The sequence below is a fragment of the Onychostruthus taczanowskii genome, unplaced genomic scaffold (genome assembly GCF_017590055.1).
Source record: "Onychostruthus taczanowskii isolate IOZ18803 unplaced genomic scaffold, ASM1759005v1 scaffold17, whole genome shotgun sequence".
Lineage (NCBI taxonomy): Eukaryota > Metazoa > Chordata > Aves > Passeriformes > Passeridae > Onychostruthus > Onychostruthus taczanowskii.
This window is the reverse complement of record NW_024498906.1, coordinates 10,272,945-10,290,131: the sequence shown is the minus strand read 5'-3', so window position 1 is coordinate 10,290,131 and position 17,187 is coordinate 10,272,945. Positions and strand designations below refer to the sequence as shown.

Here is a 17,187-nt window from a genome sequence, read left to right as displayed (position 1 = left end):
GGCAGGAAGAGGGTTCTGGGACACTGAAGCCATCACAACCATCAGCAGCTGCATCAGACAGCATATCTCAAAATTGGCACAGGTAGGTAGATCACTGAATATGGGGAAAAAGAAGTTTAGAAAAAAGCAAAGCTGAGTCTTCCTGGAAAACAGCCTAGGAACTGTGATATGAGCAACTCTGCTTCAGGTGCAGACAGGGGCAAAGGGCACAGGCACATTACAGACCTGGAAAAAAAAGTGTCACTCATGGAAGTCAGAGTTAAATTTATGCCCTTGGGCACAACCTCATTCACTGGTTCCAAAAGTCTTGCTGGACCGGTCTGGAAGGTCCAAAATTCCGTGCTGTTAATAGTGAGTATTCAGGGAAGAGGAAGCGCAAAAGAAAAAAATCCTTATTTTACTACAACAATCTCAGTAGTTGCATTCCAGGGGGACTACCTGTGGCTAAACAATTCCTAGGTAAATGATACTCTGCAATTCTCAAACATTCCTTCATTCTCCTGGAAACTCTGCTAAAGGGATTTATGGGTTGTATTCAAAACTTCCCCAGAAGGCTCAGTTTGCATCTCCTTCATTTCCAGGAATTCATTTCCAACCATCAGCAGTCACCTACTCCAAGACCTCATGTGCCAGATGCAACAAATAGGTCAGTCTGTATCTGACCTACAGATCTCCAGGTGAGGCAAACATCAAATACAGGAGGCTTGCAATTTAGAGCAGCCTCAAAACAAAAAAGAAAAAAAAAAATCCATTACAGGGTGGGATCGCCCTCAGGGATGGCTTCTTAACCCAAGTTTAGCATTGCATGCCTTCTCCATTCTCTGATTATTCCTTCACCTCCTATACAGCCTGACAGAAGAAAAAGCTTTCTTATTTTAGAGTTCTATACCTAGACTGAACAATTAATTGGAACATTCATGTCACAAATACAAGCTACTTCTCAAAATCTTGGGAGATCCTCCTTCCACTGGTTACAGAAGTCAAACATGTGAGACAATAAGCATAAAATAACTTCCTCACCTAATGATGTGGCCCAAGAGAAAACCTTGTTTAAGGCTGGAAAAAACCAGTCCTGGTTCCCTGGGAGAAGAGACCAACCCCCATCTGGCTGCAACCTTTTTTCAGGGAATTGTAGAGAGTGGTAAGGGCTCACCATTTCCTCCACTGACAACAAGGACCTCTAAGAGCTCACCACCAGTTTTTGCAGTCTGCCTGCCTAAAAGTAGATGACACTAAATTAAAGGGATTTCTCCACAATAATGCAGGCTACATGCACTGAAACAAAACACTAAATACTTGTATGACAGCATCCAAGTGAAAGCTGTTGAGGATAGTTCTAAGATATGCATATATTAAGATGTGCTATTACAATTAATTGGGTTAATTTTGCATATTTATTCATACATTAATGGGAAAGCATAGTAGTAGACCTGGGGAAAGGTGGAAAATTTAGTAATGCTGAAAATAAACAGTTTGAAACTATTTTTTCTAGAATTAATGAGTGTCTCCCCCTCACCTATATCTCTTCAGACTACTATGTGCAAACTTATGACTGACACCACACATCATGACAATTATGTGACAGCAGGCCAGGTGCTTGCAAAATTTAAGATAGCCAGATCTAAAAATGCAGGGGGTAGTGATAACATGATGGGGGGACACACAAAAAACCAAATCTGTTAATTTGCTGGAGAGGTTAAGAGGGCAACATTACAAAAGCAATGGAGCTTTAGTCAAAGACAAGACAACTTACACAGATTTACAGCTTCACACAGACATGTAAGTGCAAACCCATGGGCACCCTTCCACAGTAAATGCCACTTGGCAGTGGAAACTCTACCCTTTATTCCTGCTGAATCCCAAGGTGCTGTGCAACTGTGCCTCCCAAGAGGTACTCCTCCAAAACTAAGGGAATCTTCCTTCTAAGTTCTTGCAAAGCAAGAGGTCCAACCAAAGGGATAATCAAATGCCAAGGTTCTGATTCACACGCAGGAAGAAAATGCAACATTTCACTTCAAATGTGCATTTCAAGGAGTTAACAGAACTCAGCTTTAAGAACCAAAACTATTCAGAAGTAGCAATTAAATTAATTTGACTCTCTTATCTGACTGTGGAAGAAGAGGCAGTATCACAGTACTTTCACCTACCCATCCAGAACCTGTTCGTTAATTTCTTGGAAAAATGTGAATTTCTTCTACATAAATGATTACCAATTTAACAAGCACTATCAAGTTACATAAATGTTGCATCACCTTACAAATGCATCTGATGTTTAATAATGTTCTTCTACCTTACACCTAAATTAACACTGGTCATGCCTCTCACACTGCAGTTTTCATCTACAAACCTCATTTCCCAACAGCACATGCAGGCCCAGCTGCAGATACCACTGCTGCTTCACAAAAACCAGCTCTAGCATGTTCAGGCACAAGGGAAAAACAAAATCACACACCTTAGTACAACCCCTCAACTAGAGCAGCAGCACAGAGCTCTGAGGGGGTTTGGTTGTGACACTGCAGGTGATGGTGCAGTGATGCCAAGAGAGAAACTCCTGTCAGAGCAGAGGAAATGCCAGCACAGGCACAGCAGCAGAGCCTGAGATCCACGTGGGAACACCAACACCAAGAGGTTGTCCAAATTTGACAGCACACTCATTCTTAAACTTGGGTACCATAAGTACTACTCCATAGCAATTTTTTGTTGTTCTTGTGTAGAAAAAGAAATCACTGACAAACAAGGCACAAAGTGAAACAGGTAATCTCTTTATGAGAATGAGTTCATTTCAGCCATGACATGAATGGAATCTGGAAAGGTTCTCAAATACTGCAGAAAAATCATGAAAATGAAACCACTGGAGCAGGAATGTGTTCCTTCTCCTTTCCAGCTGTCTGAAGCCTGACAGACCTTAAGCAACTCATTAATGAATTGCTCTAAATCAGTTTGTTCCATTTTTGAGTTCTGGCTGTGGAAGTGAGAAAGCCCTGAGGAAAAAGTTGTGAAATGACCTGTAGTTGAAACTTGTTTTCCTGTTTCAGTTGGTAAATCTGCATATCTGCTTACCAATCCCTCTGGAAGCAGTTTCCTGGAGTCAGAAAATTCCTACCTAGCTGTACTGAAGAATCTCTAAAGTCTGTAAGTTCTAATGCACTGGAATCAGTGCTGCACTCTACCTAAGGTAGCTTCATTCTCTGATCTTAAAAAATAAAATAATAATCAAGAACAAAATAAAATAATCTCAAAATATGAACAAGCTTTTCCTAGAAGACCCCGTCTGCTTGTCTGGAAAAACTGAAATTACCTTTAACCTGGATACAGAAACTGAAGCAGAGGAGTCAAGCAAAACCCAGTTTTTGGTTTTTTTGGGTTTTTTTGACATTTTGAGGATGAGGCAGGTGACATTGCCTGGCCTTCTCCAGCAACACTGAAGTCCAAAGCTGCTCCTCAGCTTCACAGGCACCACACATTCCCTGAATCCACAGAGCTCCTTGTGAAAAATGACTCCTCTTCTGCATTTTCACTTTCATCCAGAAATAATCATAAAAATCACCCCTACCATCATTCTCCACAACCAAGCAGCAAATAGTGGTCTAAAGTGGAAGGCATAAACTATTCCATTATTTCAAACTACCAAGGACTTGGCTTAATTAGCAATTAAAAGCAAGTAGTACAATCGTTCCTTTCTCACTGCACATAATGGAGCCGTCATTGTTCTCAGATTTTTGGCCACAATGCAGGCAAGCTGCAAGTTTGCAACTGGTACTACAGGAAAACATTCTATCATTCAAAAGCAAAAAACAAGCCACCACTACTAAGGAAAATCAACTCATAAAGAAATACACAATTTAAGATGACAGCATTTTTACTGGCAGGGAATAAACAGACTGCAACATTCTAATTCCACGTTTTTCCTCACAGAGTTTGAAGATATCTACACTCACTGATTCACTGAAGACAATCTCCAAAATCAGGCACTGCAATCTTATGCAATGATCATGTCCCCACCATCCACAATTACCTAAGGAACCCTTACACAATCTTCACAATTCTTTCACCTGTCCCAAATACATTTGCCTCCAATAATTTCCATGCTACAACTCAGCTTCTGCCATGCTCTCCTCCTTTTTTTAACATAGCAAATGTCTCCTTTCCAGGCTTCCATTCAACCATTAATACTTTTTTTCAAATTATTTATAGCAAATAAACCTGTAAATATTACTTTTACTGAGACTATACAGAGACAAAAAATCCCACAAATTCAGCCAAGATGGACAGCATATAACTAATCCCAGAAAACTGTCAGAAGTAATAAACTTTTAAAACATGAACTTGTAAGTTAACAGAGACCTTTGAAGGTAGAAAATGAGACCTAATTCTGCTCATTAGTTAATATGGACTCTGATGGTTTCTGGGATCTCATCTTACTTAGGCAACAAAAATTAACTCTGCTACAAGCATTAACACCTCCAAATCCTCCCCATATAGAGCCAGAAGAGGCATTAAAGCCATTTCAACTATTAATTTTCCCCACACAGTAACTAGAGTTAAGAAAGCCCTCAAGTACAAAAACCTAAGTTGTTAGTTAAATTCCATGTGCTCCTACACTAAAGGTAGGATGTGGATCTGTGCTCAGGCACAGGGATTTTTGGTGTTTTTCTGTGTGGGGCCAGGAGCTGGACTTTGATGATCCCTGTGGGTCCCTTCCAACTCAGGATATTCAAGATTCTAAGTCTATCTCAGGGGTTTCACAAAGGCATCAGAAGAGGCTGGCTCAGACACACATCTCTGTTGTACTGCCCGATGCTTCCAGTTTTGTTTTCAGACACAATACTTTTTAAAAATATTTTCTTCTTAAGCAAGGAGTACAGAAGTGTGTACTGTTCTGATTCAAAAGCAGCTGAACAATTTCCTACTATAATTAATTTTTCAGAAATTATAAAAAACTAATCTCACCCTTTTCTTTGATTTATAAAATGAACACTTATTTCTGCTTAAAAGCAAGTAAAAAACACTTTTTAAGAAGCAAAAAAGACCTGTAAGCCTAATTTGTTGATAATTTTAACAGGTAATGCTTGAAATCTGATAGTCCTTCAGAATTTTTCAGTCTCCCACTCTTGAGAACTTACAATGTTCAAATATTAACAAAAATCAGAAATTCAAAGGCTCTGCCCTTCCAACCATTAAAATGCAGATTAAAAATACTCAGAAAACAACACATTTCTGTGCACCACACCAGAGACTAAGAACAAATAAAGCTTTGAGAACCACAGTGTGTAAAATCTACCCTTAGTTACTATATATGTAACATGCCCAGAAGCTCCATTGAAGTTTACCAACCAATGTACATAATTTTTGCAGCTCTTTATTCTTCCCAATATCATTGCACTTTTTCTCTCCTGCCAGAGGTTGCCTGTGACATGCTTTATGATGTTATATAATGGATGTTCTCCATTTTTCTTATCCTTCCACTTTATCTTACACTCTTTCTACACTTTGTTCTGTTAAACTGTACTGTTAAATTCCCTAGATCAGCATCTTTGTCCCTTACATAGGCTTTCAGTTCCACACTTTAAACTGGCTCTTGCCCTTTCAACATATCCATCTCTATCTTCCACACTTGCTCAACTTCCTTTATCCTTCAAATCTAAAGGCAGCAAAACATGACTTGAGAACAGACACCTGAGAGCTCTTGGCTTCATTTCACCTTGAGGAAAGAAGCAGAAGTTTCTTTACTCTTCCCTTCTTTGAGGAATAAGGAGGAAAAAAGGGAAGCAGCAGTCTCAGATAAAGACATAGAAAACACAGCCAACATCTTACTTTTATCTCAAAAATGGGAGACAGCTCTGTTATACTCACAGCATATAACTCTAAGCTCTTTCACACCCTACACAAACTCTCTAATTTTGTTACTTATTTTGTTCCCATTTACCCTGTTTTACCATCTTCTGAAGTAGGCCCCAGCACCATCAAACACTTAAATGCTACTTAAGTCACCAATAATGTTTAGATGGTAACCAAGCATGAGACTCGGGTAGCTGCTGGAAAAAATAAAAACACTGTGATTCACACTGCCATTCCCTTCACTCCCAAATGGTCTGCATCACTAAGTCACCCATTCAATTCCTTGGTTTCCTACTCTTCCTCATATCTCATTCAAGTATTCTTCTTCAACCTTTCTTCTACTTATTTTAACTGAATATTTCTTCCTTTTATTATAATACTATATTCTGAAAAACCTTCCCAAAAGACAGCTTCATTTCTCCACTCCCCTAAAATCAAATGGTGGCCTGATTTTCAGTAGTCATAGGTTCAAACATATTCATTAAGTACTCAACCTAGATACCTTAGGATCTTTCCTTCATTCAGTTTTCTCATGTACAGTCCTTCTAACACACATTTTGGTGTTCTTGCTGCTGCACACATGCTCAGATGTGAATCTCTCCCACATCTGCTTGTGGCAGAGTAACTTCACTAAATACCTGGTCTTCCCTCTGACAGAGTGAGGAAGCCAAGTCATTGTACCCATTCCATCCCTCCTCTCCACGAAGAAAGAGAAGTTGTGGATGATTCCATCCCTGGCATTGTTCAAGGACAGAGTGGATGAGGCTTTAAGAAACCTAGTCTAGTGGCAGATGTCCCTGCCCAGAGCAGGAATACTGAAGACTCCTTCCAACCCAAACTATTCTGTGATCCTATATAATCTAGTCCTGGCAACCTGTGCTTCCAAATACAGGTAATTCCATTCTCCATAAGAAAATAAGCAGCAATAGTTTTATAAATATTCCTTAGAGAAACAACATCACACTAACCAGGACCCACCCTAGCCCCCCACAGTTTAAGCCTGCAAAATGAACTGCATTCACAGAATCAGAGAATACCTCAATGTAAGAGTACAAAAATGGTATAAAAGCCCAAGGATTTCTTTGTTCTGGGTATCCCTCCACAGGCACCCTGCTCAAGACCTGCTGCTGTGCTACTCTATTAAATCATTTAATTTTACAAATCCAATGCCTGAGTCTTTGCTGCAGGGAACTCAAGGCCAAGCTCGAAGGAGAAAGTGTGTCCAAGAGTCTGTAGGAACAAGGAGTTGGAAGGGGCACCCATGCACCAGATCACTGCACACTCCTGCTGCAAAGGGACTCCAGATGTAGAAGGTAAAGTCTTGGGTGGGGTGTGTGTGACTCCCAAAATGGTGTGAATTCTTACCATTCTCAGGCAGCAACACCTCCTTTAACATGAAAAAACATCTGATCCAACATTTCCTGGCAAAAGCACAGGCTAGACAACATGGCCCAGCACACTGTCCAGCTGCATTCTGAAAGTGTCCAACACTGCAGAACCCACCATTGCCCTGGAAAGACTATTCCAATGGCTGACTGTTCTCTTTGTGAGTTTTTTCTTGTGTTCAATAGGAAGTTAGTCCCCAGGAGTAACTTGTACCCATTAAATCTTGTCTTATCAATGTAACTCCTTGTAAAAATGGAGTCTCCATCTTCCTTGTAGGAAGCCTTTAAGTAATGGAACACGCTGGTAACATCTTTCCCCAAAGCCTTCTTTTCTCAAGGCTGAACAAACCAGGATCTCTCAGCCATTCTTCACATTTCAACTTCTCAGTCCTTTGATCACCTTTGCAGCCCTTCTCTGGACTCTCTCCAGCCTGATCACATCTTCTTTGTTTAGTGGGCACCAAAACTGCACACAAATATTCCAGGTGTGGCTTGACCAGCATTGAGTAGAGTACAATGACAACTCCTTTGTCTTCGTTGGTGATGCCATTGTTGGGGCAATCCAGCATCCCAGTCTCCCTTTGCCACAGCAGCACACAGCTCATTTTTCTTGAGCTAAATCCACCAGGACTTCCAGGTTCATTTCCACAGGTTCATTTCCATTTGCTTCCCTCCCACAGGTTCATTTCCATTTCTTGAGTTAAATCCACCAGGACTTCCAGGTTCATTTCCACAGAGTTGCTTCCCAGCCAGAAAGATCTCAGACTGTGCTGCACTCCTGGATCATGCTCTCCCATACACATTTGCCTTTGCTGAACTTCATAAAGCTCTCATCAGCCCATCCAGGACAGCTCTCTTTTCTGCAGGCTCACTTCCCCACTCAGTTTGGCACCATCAGCGAAATTCATGAAGGCACACTTGATCCCACCATCCAGATCACTTATGATGGTGTTAGACAGTGGCCCAATATCAATCCCTGGGGACTCCACTTGTGACAAGCAGCCAGTCTGAGAAGGAGCATTCCCCACCCTGCTCTGGGTGCTGCCCAGTTCCCAGCCAGCACACAGATCCCTTGCCAACAACACATTGGTTTCTCTGGGAAGAGGCTGTGGGAAACAGCACGGGAAGACTTGAAATCCAGGAAGACAATGTCCACCACTAGTTCCAAATACACCAAGCAGGTTACTCTGTGCTAGGAGGCAATGAGGTTTGCCAAGGATGATTTGCCCTTGCTGAATCCATGCGCTTCATCAGGATCCATACCCTAACTTTCCCTGGGACTGAGGTACTGATGGGATAATTTCCTGCATTCTTGTTTAAACCCTTCTTGAAGATGGGGCAACATGAGTGTTCTCCCAGTCTTTGGAACACTCCCCAATCTTCATGACTTCTCAAAGATTACGGAGAGCAACCTCCCAGCATATCCAGCCACCTCTCTACAACTTCAGATGGGTAATTTGTAGGGGTCAAGCTCCTATAATAGTTTACACCCCAATAATTCCTTCAAAGACAGTAGGTCTGTGCATGGAAATGAATTTTTGTTCCCAAGGTCTGGGGTTTAAGAGTGCTGGTAAAGACAGAGGTGAAAGAAGTACAGAGAACCTCTGGCTTTTTAGCATTGGTTGGCAACTAATTCACCTCTCCTGTTTAACAGCAGGCCAGCATTTTCCTCTGTGCTTGTTGTTTATGATCCTTTCCTGTAGTTTCTGACATCTCCAGCCAAACTCAAGTCCAGCTGAGCTTTTACTTTTCTAACTGCACCTCTGCACACTCTGGCAATGCCCTTGTAGTTCTCAGTAGGTATTTGTTCATTTTTCTATCTCTGGAACACTGCTCTTTTGGTTCTGAGCAGACTCAGGAGCTGGCAACTAAGACAAGGGCATCTCTTACCCTACCTACCTCCCTTCCTTTTAAAGGTGATGGACTGGTTTCATGCTTCCAGAAGAGCCTTCTGCATGGAATCTTCCCTTGGAATCCCTCCCAACTCAGTTCTGAGCAACCAGAGGCTGGCTCTTTGAATACCCTAGTACTAACCTTCAATACTGGTTATTTAAAACTAGTGAGTTTGCTATTTTTACTAGGTTATTTTTGAGCTGAAGCAGTTCTCCAACCTGGTTCATCACACAGGCCCAAAGATGTTTCACTGAAATATGAGAAGCAACAGAGTACTTAAAATTCTGTTAGGTAGAAGAAAAATACCTAAAAATAAAACCTTAACTTCAATTCATTATTTTACTATTTTTTTCCTGTGCAAGTAAGTTTTCAAATCATAAGATAATGAAAACACTGCTTAAATAAAAAGTTAAAATGGCAACTAGAGTGGAAGCAACAGAATACTGACCAAAACCAATACATTTCTTGGCTCTATTTGAAAAGCTGTTGCACTAGATCTTCTGTCTAATGCTACAAATGATATTCTATACTTTAAAATTTGAGCAATTTTAAATTCTCAAAATGGAAGCAGAAATTTAAGGAAAAGCATATTCACAATCCAGTCTGCTTTAATAACCAATCAATAGTAAGAAGTGAATCATATTTCTCAAATGCCACTGTGAGAAAAGGAAATTACTTAAAGCCATTTTAACAAACAACAATTAATTTAACAACTTACCACAAAAGAAATTCATATTCAGACATACAGTGCTTTGTTTGTAATTCATCACACAATTTTAGTCACTCCCTTTACAAAACTGTAAATGAGATCTTAATTCTATATCTTAATTAAATAAGCTCCTGCCATGAACGCCACATAGCAAATCCAAGAACCATAAAGGAAGGTAATTTGTCAATACAGCTCTGATGGTGTGATCCCTGCATCCTCTCACACTCAGAAGTACCTGATAAACAATATCCTTCAACTCCCAAATATGCTTAATGAGGGTTTAGTTCATTAACATGTTATTTTAGGTAAGTAATACCTTCCTATGACTCTTTAAATACAAATAATATTCAGTACCAAGAATAATACCTAAACCACTGCAAAACTTAAGAGGCTCACTTTAGACACGTACAATTCAACAAACTTTATAATGGCCACAAGCAAACTGTCAAATGGCCCAACCTACTTGTGACAGTATCAGTAAACTCATCTTGAAAACAAGCTTTGAACAGACCCCTATTTAAACAGGCCAGTCTTGGAAAGAGCTTTTCCACAGAGGAATTGCCCTGCTATAGCTATTTCTTTAGTCTGCCTATCCATAAAGCGGAAAACTGTAATAAATATTTAAGTATTTTTTCTTGCTTTACTGAACTTCCCTCGTCCAACATACTCAGACCGAACTATATTAAACACAATTCCTTTCTTTCTTTCTTCATACCAAAAATATTCTGTAAGGTACTAAGCTCATCCTCTCAGGTGCACCTATACAAACCCTGGCAGCCTTCACAGGGCTCCATACAAGACCCACCAATTTTAATTTTGTCTGGTTTTAACTACAAATTAGGCATTCTGCAAGATTAACATTGCTAGCATTTTCTACAAAGAGTCAACTGCCCTCTGTAATGACACATCAAGTTAAATAAGCATCACGTCAGTGTTTAATTGTGAAAACACACTACTCAAACATCATGCTCCAAACACCACAGCTGCAGGACTTCACCAAGAAAAGGGGTTAAAACTAAGTAACTTACTCGAGTTTTTAATGTAAAATACAAGGTAGGTATGGCACTGAAGGACTGAAGTTGAATCCATACACCTATCTGTATTCAGAATGAGGACAGTGGTTCAGCTCCTGGAATTACCTGATCCAATACTAAACCTGCCACCCAGCTCAGTTCTGCACTCACACTCACAGCCCATCTCCTTAATTCATTTCTGCAGAAGCTCATCCAAGCCCCCTAAGCAGTAACTGATTTTTACAAAACTATGTAAGCATTTTCCAACTACAAATATACACACACAGAATATACAAATATACAGACAAAATATACTTTCTTCCCTTTCAGACTGTTGAAAATACAGCAAAATTCCCCCTATTATCCAAAAATTCTACCAGGTGAGGACCAAGAAGAACTGGTTTTGTTCAGCAATTTGAGAATAACCTTAGGTTTAATTGATGAACCTGTAAGGCTAGAAACCAGAACTTAATTTCTCTGCAGAACATGTTTGCCTAATTGTCAGAGGGATAAAGAACAACAGTGGGCCATGGCATATAATTCTGGCACTGGCAAGTCTTGTGACAAGTGTTAATCAGGAAAAAGTCACTTTATAGCCATAAACATTTTCCATGACTCTCTTTCATTTTGTATCATCTCACTAATGCAATGAAAACAAATGTTTCTACATGCACCAAGCTATCCAAGCATGAAACATCTACTCTTTTCTAAAATGGTATAACAAACATATGGCATAGCTTTTAGAAGATGCTTTCAACACTTACTTCAGATGGTATCAACATTTGCAGATAGTTTTACCTCTATAATTACCAAGTCCACTCAACCCACTACAGTGAACAAACAGCCATGCAGGATGGCAAGAGGCACAGAGCCGTGCTGAAAGTACACCTGAGTGATACCATGCACAGACAAAGCTTTAGATGGTCTATTCCTCCTTCACATACTGTACCTGGATTCACCTAGAAATGAAACCTAAAGGCCACGAGTAGCATGGTGCACAAATGGATCAATGGTTCAATTACTGGAATGGGATGAAAACAGTTGTGTCCCACCCTTACCCTTTTTCTTCACACTTTCAAAAGTTAAATAATTTAGCAGAACCTCTATTCCTCAGCTGCTAAACTACAGCAGTGTTTCCCTCACTCCTCCATTCTCAACCACTGCCCATCTTGGCTATTTGATTACTAAAGTCAGTAGGGCACAAATGATGCACATGTGCCACTTAGAGAAATTTCAGCCTCCAGACTCAGTAGATCAGTACTTAAAAGCTACAATACGTAACATGCATTGAACAAAAAAAAAACCAAAATCTTACATTATATTCCCTATTAATGGTCTCCTGACAGTGAAGATAAAACTTGCTGAAATGCAAATGCCAAAACACCAAGTGTCCTGCAATCCTAATTACACCTCTACAAAAACATTTTGTTTGTGAACAGAGATCCATACTTCTCTCTTCATTAACACATTAAAATGACAAGTGTAATGTTTCTGACTTCATCAATTTTCTTGCCTTCAGAAAGTAGTACCAACACTCTACTTTACACTTGAGAAACAGCCAAAACATTCAGGAATATATGTTTAGAGCAATAAAATCCCACTATTTTAAGACAAAGTCTCAAACACTAGTTGTGAAAGTATCAACATATGCTAAGTATTTCATACAGTACTGTGTAATGTCCATTAAAAAAAAAAAGTTGGTTTTAATAGTGGATGAAGTACAAATACTGCAAACCTATAACCAAGTACCAGGACACACAACCATTAAATACACCATGGCTGTGATTTCCAAGTATAAACACTGTACAACCAGGAACTATAGAATGTGTCACCCATTACACCTTAATTGGATCCCAGAAAGCTGCAACCCTATAATACAAACTGCAAAAAAAAAAAAAAAAATCTTAACGATTTGGCTCAGCTAGAATTGCCCAATAAACACACTCAAAAACATTACTCCTTCAAAAAATGATAGAAAACCAGTTCTACCCATAACACAATTTACAAAATTTTATCCACCTTCCACTTGCTCCACAGGACAGACAATACACTAGATAATAAACCAGTAACAGGAAATGCACAATATAGTAAAAAAAAACCAAACCCAAACATGAAGGAACAACTCAGATACAAATTCACAGAAATTGGAGAGGCTGCCCACTTCCTGGAGTGCCTTACAAATGTCTCCTGGTACCAATTTCAGTTTCTCAATTCCCAGTACTGCCATTATATAAGACAAACATTCTTAATTCTTTTTCAAGCAATATTTCTTTGTTTTGATGAAAATAAATCAAGCCAAAATCTTTACAGTTATTGAAAAAAAGAAAAAAAAAACACTTTACTATACTAAGATTAACCTGCTAAAATGCTTTCTTGCATAATTATTTTTCAAGCAGTTTGTTGTAAATAAAACTGATATTTTACTTTGGATTAGTAGGAAATTAACATTAATGTCAATACTGAAAGGACAAAGTCAACATACACTAATTCACATTGTCTGAAACTATTTTTAAACAAGCAACACTAAAATTGTAAGAAAAATGAAAGAATATTGTCACTGTGCATTTATTTTGTAAGCTTCATAAAAGCACAGATAAGCACGCCTGTTAATTTTGTCAACACATGTGGCCTTTACACAAAGGAAATACCATTTTTAAAATCAGCTGGAAAACAAAAGGGCTGCTAAAACCATGAGAGGTAACACAGACTAAAACATGGCATATTGTGTGGAACTACTTCATCTCTCCAAATCGACTTCAACATCAATACTTTTAAATGGAAACATGCTTCAGTTTTTGTCCACAGGATATGACAAACTGATTAAACTCAATGAATAGGAATTAACAAGCATCTTATACCCAATACATCAGACCAGCTACATCAACCTACATCTGTATAGATGCCAATTACAGCTTATGAAACGATGGTTTGTCACTGCAATCAAGTCAACTTTGGCTAAACACTGGAAACATCATAAAAAAAAAAAAAAAACCAAACGGAAAAAAAAGGAAACGCTTTGCAATTCACTTCCAATACAATGGATATTCTCACCCTCCCCCCTCAAGTAATCTTTAAGCTTCACCTCCTGCTAGAATGCCTTCCTGGGAGAAAGAGACATCAAGACACCAGCAGGGTTTTTGTTTTGGGTTTTTTTTTCCTCCTTCACGTTAATGTTCTTGTCAACTACGGAAGCACAACAGTGAGCACTTTCTCCAGCACAAGATTGACTACGCTGGATTTCCAGCATTTCAACCAGTTTGAAAAGTGATCTCTTAATTTCCCTCCCCTCTTTTCCAAAACCACACTAACTGCAAACTATGATTTTCAAGCTCCTTTTTCTGCAAAATAAATGCAAAATTTTTGGCAACAGAAAATTCCATTCCTTTGTCAGACATACTCACAGCGTGTACACCATTACAGGAAAGTTTCTTTTGGCTTATCACATACCCAATACGTGGGGCAACATTACAATATTCCTGACCCTTAATCTATACCTTCAATAATTCATGAAATTGTACAGATCTCATGTCCTAGCTGCTCTTTTGATTTGCTATACCCAGCAGCACAGCTTGGCTCAGTTCACGATACCACAGCTCATACACCCTACAAAGCAAAACCACCAAAAAACGGGGGACTGCAGACCTGCAGCACAAATAGAACCCATAACTAAATTAAAGCTCTAGACACGAAGCTTCCTCCATCCCTCAAAGAGATCCCAGTTTTCTTATTATTATTATTAAATCCTGTCAGGGTGTGGCTTTGTTAAACCAAAGTTCCCACTGCAAAGGCCTCCTGCAATCCCCTCCAAGCCAATGCACATCTTAGTGAATCCCTCCAAACATTAGGAGTGTCTTCTTGCACCCAGGCACCAAATTTAAGAACAGACTCCTCCAGCTGCACAAGCAGCCAGGCAGGGAAGGGAGCTGTTCCCCAAATCTTACAACCCAGAACCTCCCGTGAGCCTCCCCAGACAGGTACCCTGCTCCTGCCACCTCAAGCACAGGTACCCAGGGAGCACAGCCAGGCCCCACAGAGCACTCACTGCTCCAGCCTGGCAGCCTCTGGAAAAGGTTCAATAGTAGGTATGCTCCTCTCACATCGAGGGGAGCACTGATAAATTTCTGCCTTTGTGAAGGATTCCTCTGGAAACATGACTCAATGGTTTTTTCTTACCTGCTACACTTGCACGTTAATCTCACACTGTAACGTGCTGCCTTGTAGATTCTTAAATCAGTCAGTCAGGATTTCGTAATTATGTAGTCTAGGGTCTTTGTTAGCTGTTGTTGCTCCATGCACAAAAGGAAACATTTTGTTGCTATCGCTGTAAAACCTATTAATTAACTGCACATATATTCGGCCACAGTTTCTACTATAAAAATAACTGCTACATTGAATTAAAGTGGTCTGCTAGATTAATTGTTCTAAAGCCCTCAATAGAGCATAAATTGCATAAAGCTTCACACAGAATAGGAACGCAGCAGAAAATACCTTAAAAATAGCAACTTCTCATCAGTAACAGAAACACAAGCACGTTCCTTCAAAGTAAAAAGCACAAACAAAACCGAAACTGGTTCAAACCAAGAAATTCCTCTTGAACATCTATGCACTGAACAGCAACGTTTTAATCCTTCTACTTCCTTAAATAATCTACCTTTCTCAGAGACAAGTTTTACAAAGAACATGCTTTGTGAGTTACTGTGCAATTCATAAATGTACAAAACACCATCCGAAAACTGAGGTGAAATAGCAAAATATTTGGTTTGCTTGGGGATCTTTTTAGTATTCACTGCACGGATTCGCAGTTTAATACAGTAAAAGAAGATACATAGATATTTCTGAAAACGTATTTCAAAACTATCAAAATGCCCCACAACTTCAGATTCTACATACTAAGATTACAATTGACTAGCATTTTTTAAAAAGCATTATACGTAAGAAAGGCACAAAACTCAACTAATAGGCTGAATTGCTCCTTGCGCCACTTAATTTTACGGTACGCAAAATAAAACTTAAACCAGGGATTTTATGCGACAGATAATCTAATTAGATGTGAAGCTTTTATTTTCTATCTGGCATCCTTAAGCTCTATCCCATACGGGATTCGGTCTAATATTTCTGATAGCCTCAGCAGCATTCACACAGCAGACACGAGTTCTGGTCCACCAACAGTTAATGTACATTATTTAACTGGTTTGACATGTCACTCCCCTACCTTTTTGATTAATGGGAAGAAGTGCTCTTATAAATAACTCTGAAAATCGAAAGGAAACCGCGAGATTTTTTTCTTTTCAAATATAAGCAGAAAGGAAAGTGTACTTGCTTTTCCTTCCATCCCTCCCCCCTCCCCCCACGTCCTGACATTGAGCTTTTCCAATCCTGCCAGAAATAAACACCCAAACACAAGCACAGGCCTAGGCTATCCAATCCAACACGCTTTAGAGTCAAATCTTCAGATCAACCAAAACCAGCGGCAGAAAAAAAAAAAATTCTCCACGATACACTCCGGGCACAACAATGGGATGAGCAGTGTCAAACGCCAGACTACTGACAGGAACAAGCCGGGAAGCAGGAACCAGAGCAGCACTGTCCCCTCGGCTTCAGCCGTGTAGCATTTCAAAAACAGTTCCACTTATTCTGTTACCCGAACGTTTCCCTGGCGTGTGGTGTTTTAAGCACAGCTGGCAGACACTCAGCCCGCACAGCCTTTGTCAGCAGCTCACGGATGGGCAGCAGAACGTGCTACAGGTTGATAAGGAAGGCACCGGCGCTGCAAAGCAGCAGGAAAGCGCCCAGAAAGAACTTGGGATGCGCAGGAGAGTTTCCCTCAGCCTTCACCGGGGGCTCCACGCTCCCCATACTCGCTCCCGGTGTTTGTTTCGTGTTTACCTCCCCCCCCTTCTCTTTCTCCTCCCTGTCCGGCCATCTTGGGCCGACAGGAGCAGCCATTACTTAACTAAATGACAGGGCCAACAACTTTCCACAGAGACAAACACCTCTCTCCGGACACCGGGCCGGGCGGCAGCAGTCCGCGGGACGCCCCGCTCCCTGTCAAGCCGGGCCGGCGGGCGGGACGCGGGGCTCGGTAAGGACCGGGCACGCTGGATGGAGGCAGCGGGGCCCGCAGAGTAAACAAGTCACTCGGACGGGCTCCGGGAGCCGCTCAGCGCCGCGCCCGCCCCAGCCCGGACCCCGCGCTCCCCGCGGGCTCCGGCCCCGGCTCCGCTCCCGGCGGCTGGGGGCGAAAATCACGAGGGAGGGTCCGGGGAGCGGCAACGTCAGCAGCGCCGAGCGCGCCCTCCCTCCCTCGCTCTCCCCCCGCTGCCGCCTCCTCCTCCTCCTCGTCCTCCGC

At 40.8% G+C, this 17,187-nt stretch overlaps 1 protein-coding gene across 12 annotated transcripts in view; it reads right to left on the bottom strand.

Moving 5' to 3' along the window:
• KDM6A (lysine demethylase 6A) overlaps positions 1-17,187 on the bottom strand; it is a 152,346-nt gene that overhangs the window by 133,971 nt on the left and 1,188 nt on the right. The window lies entirely within an intron of this gene.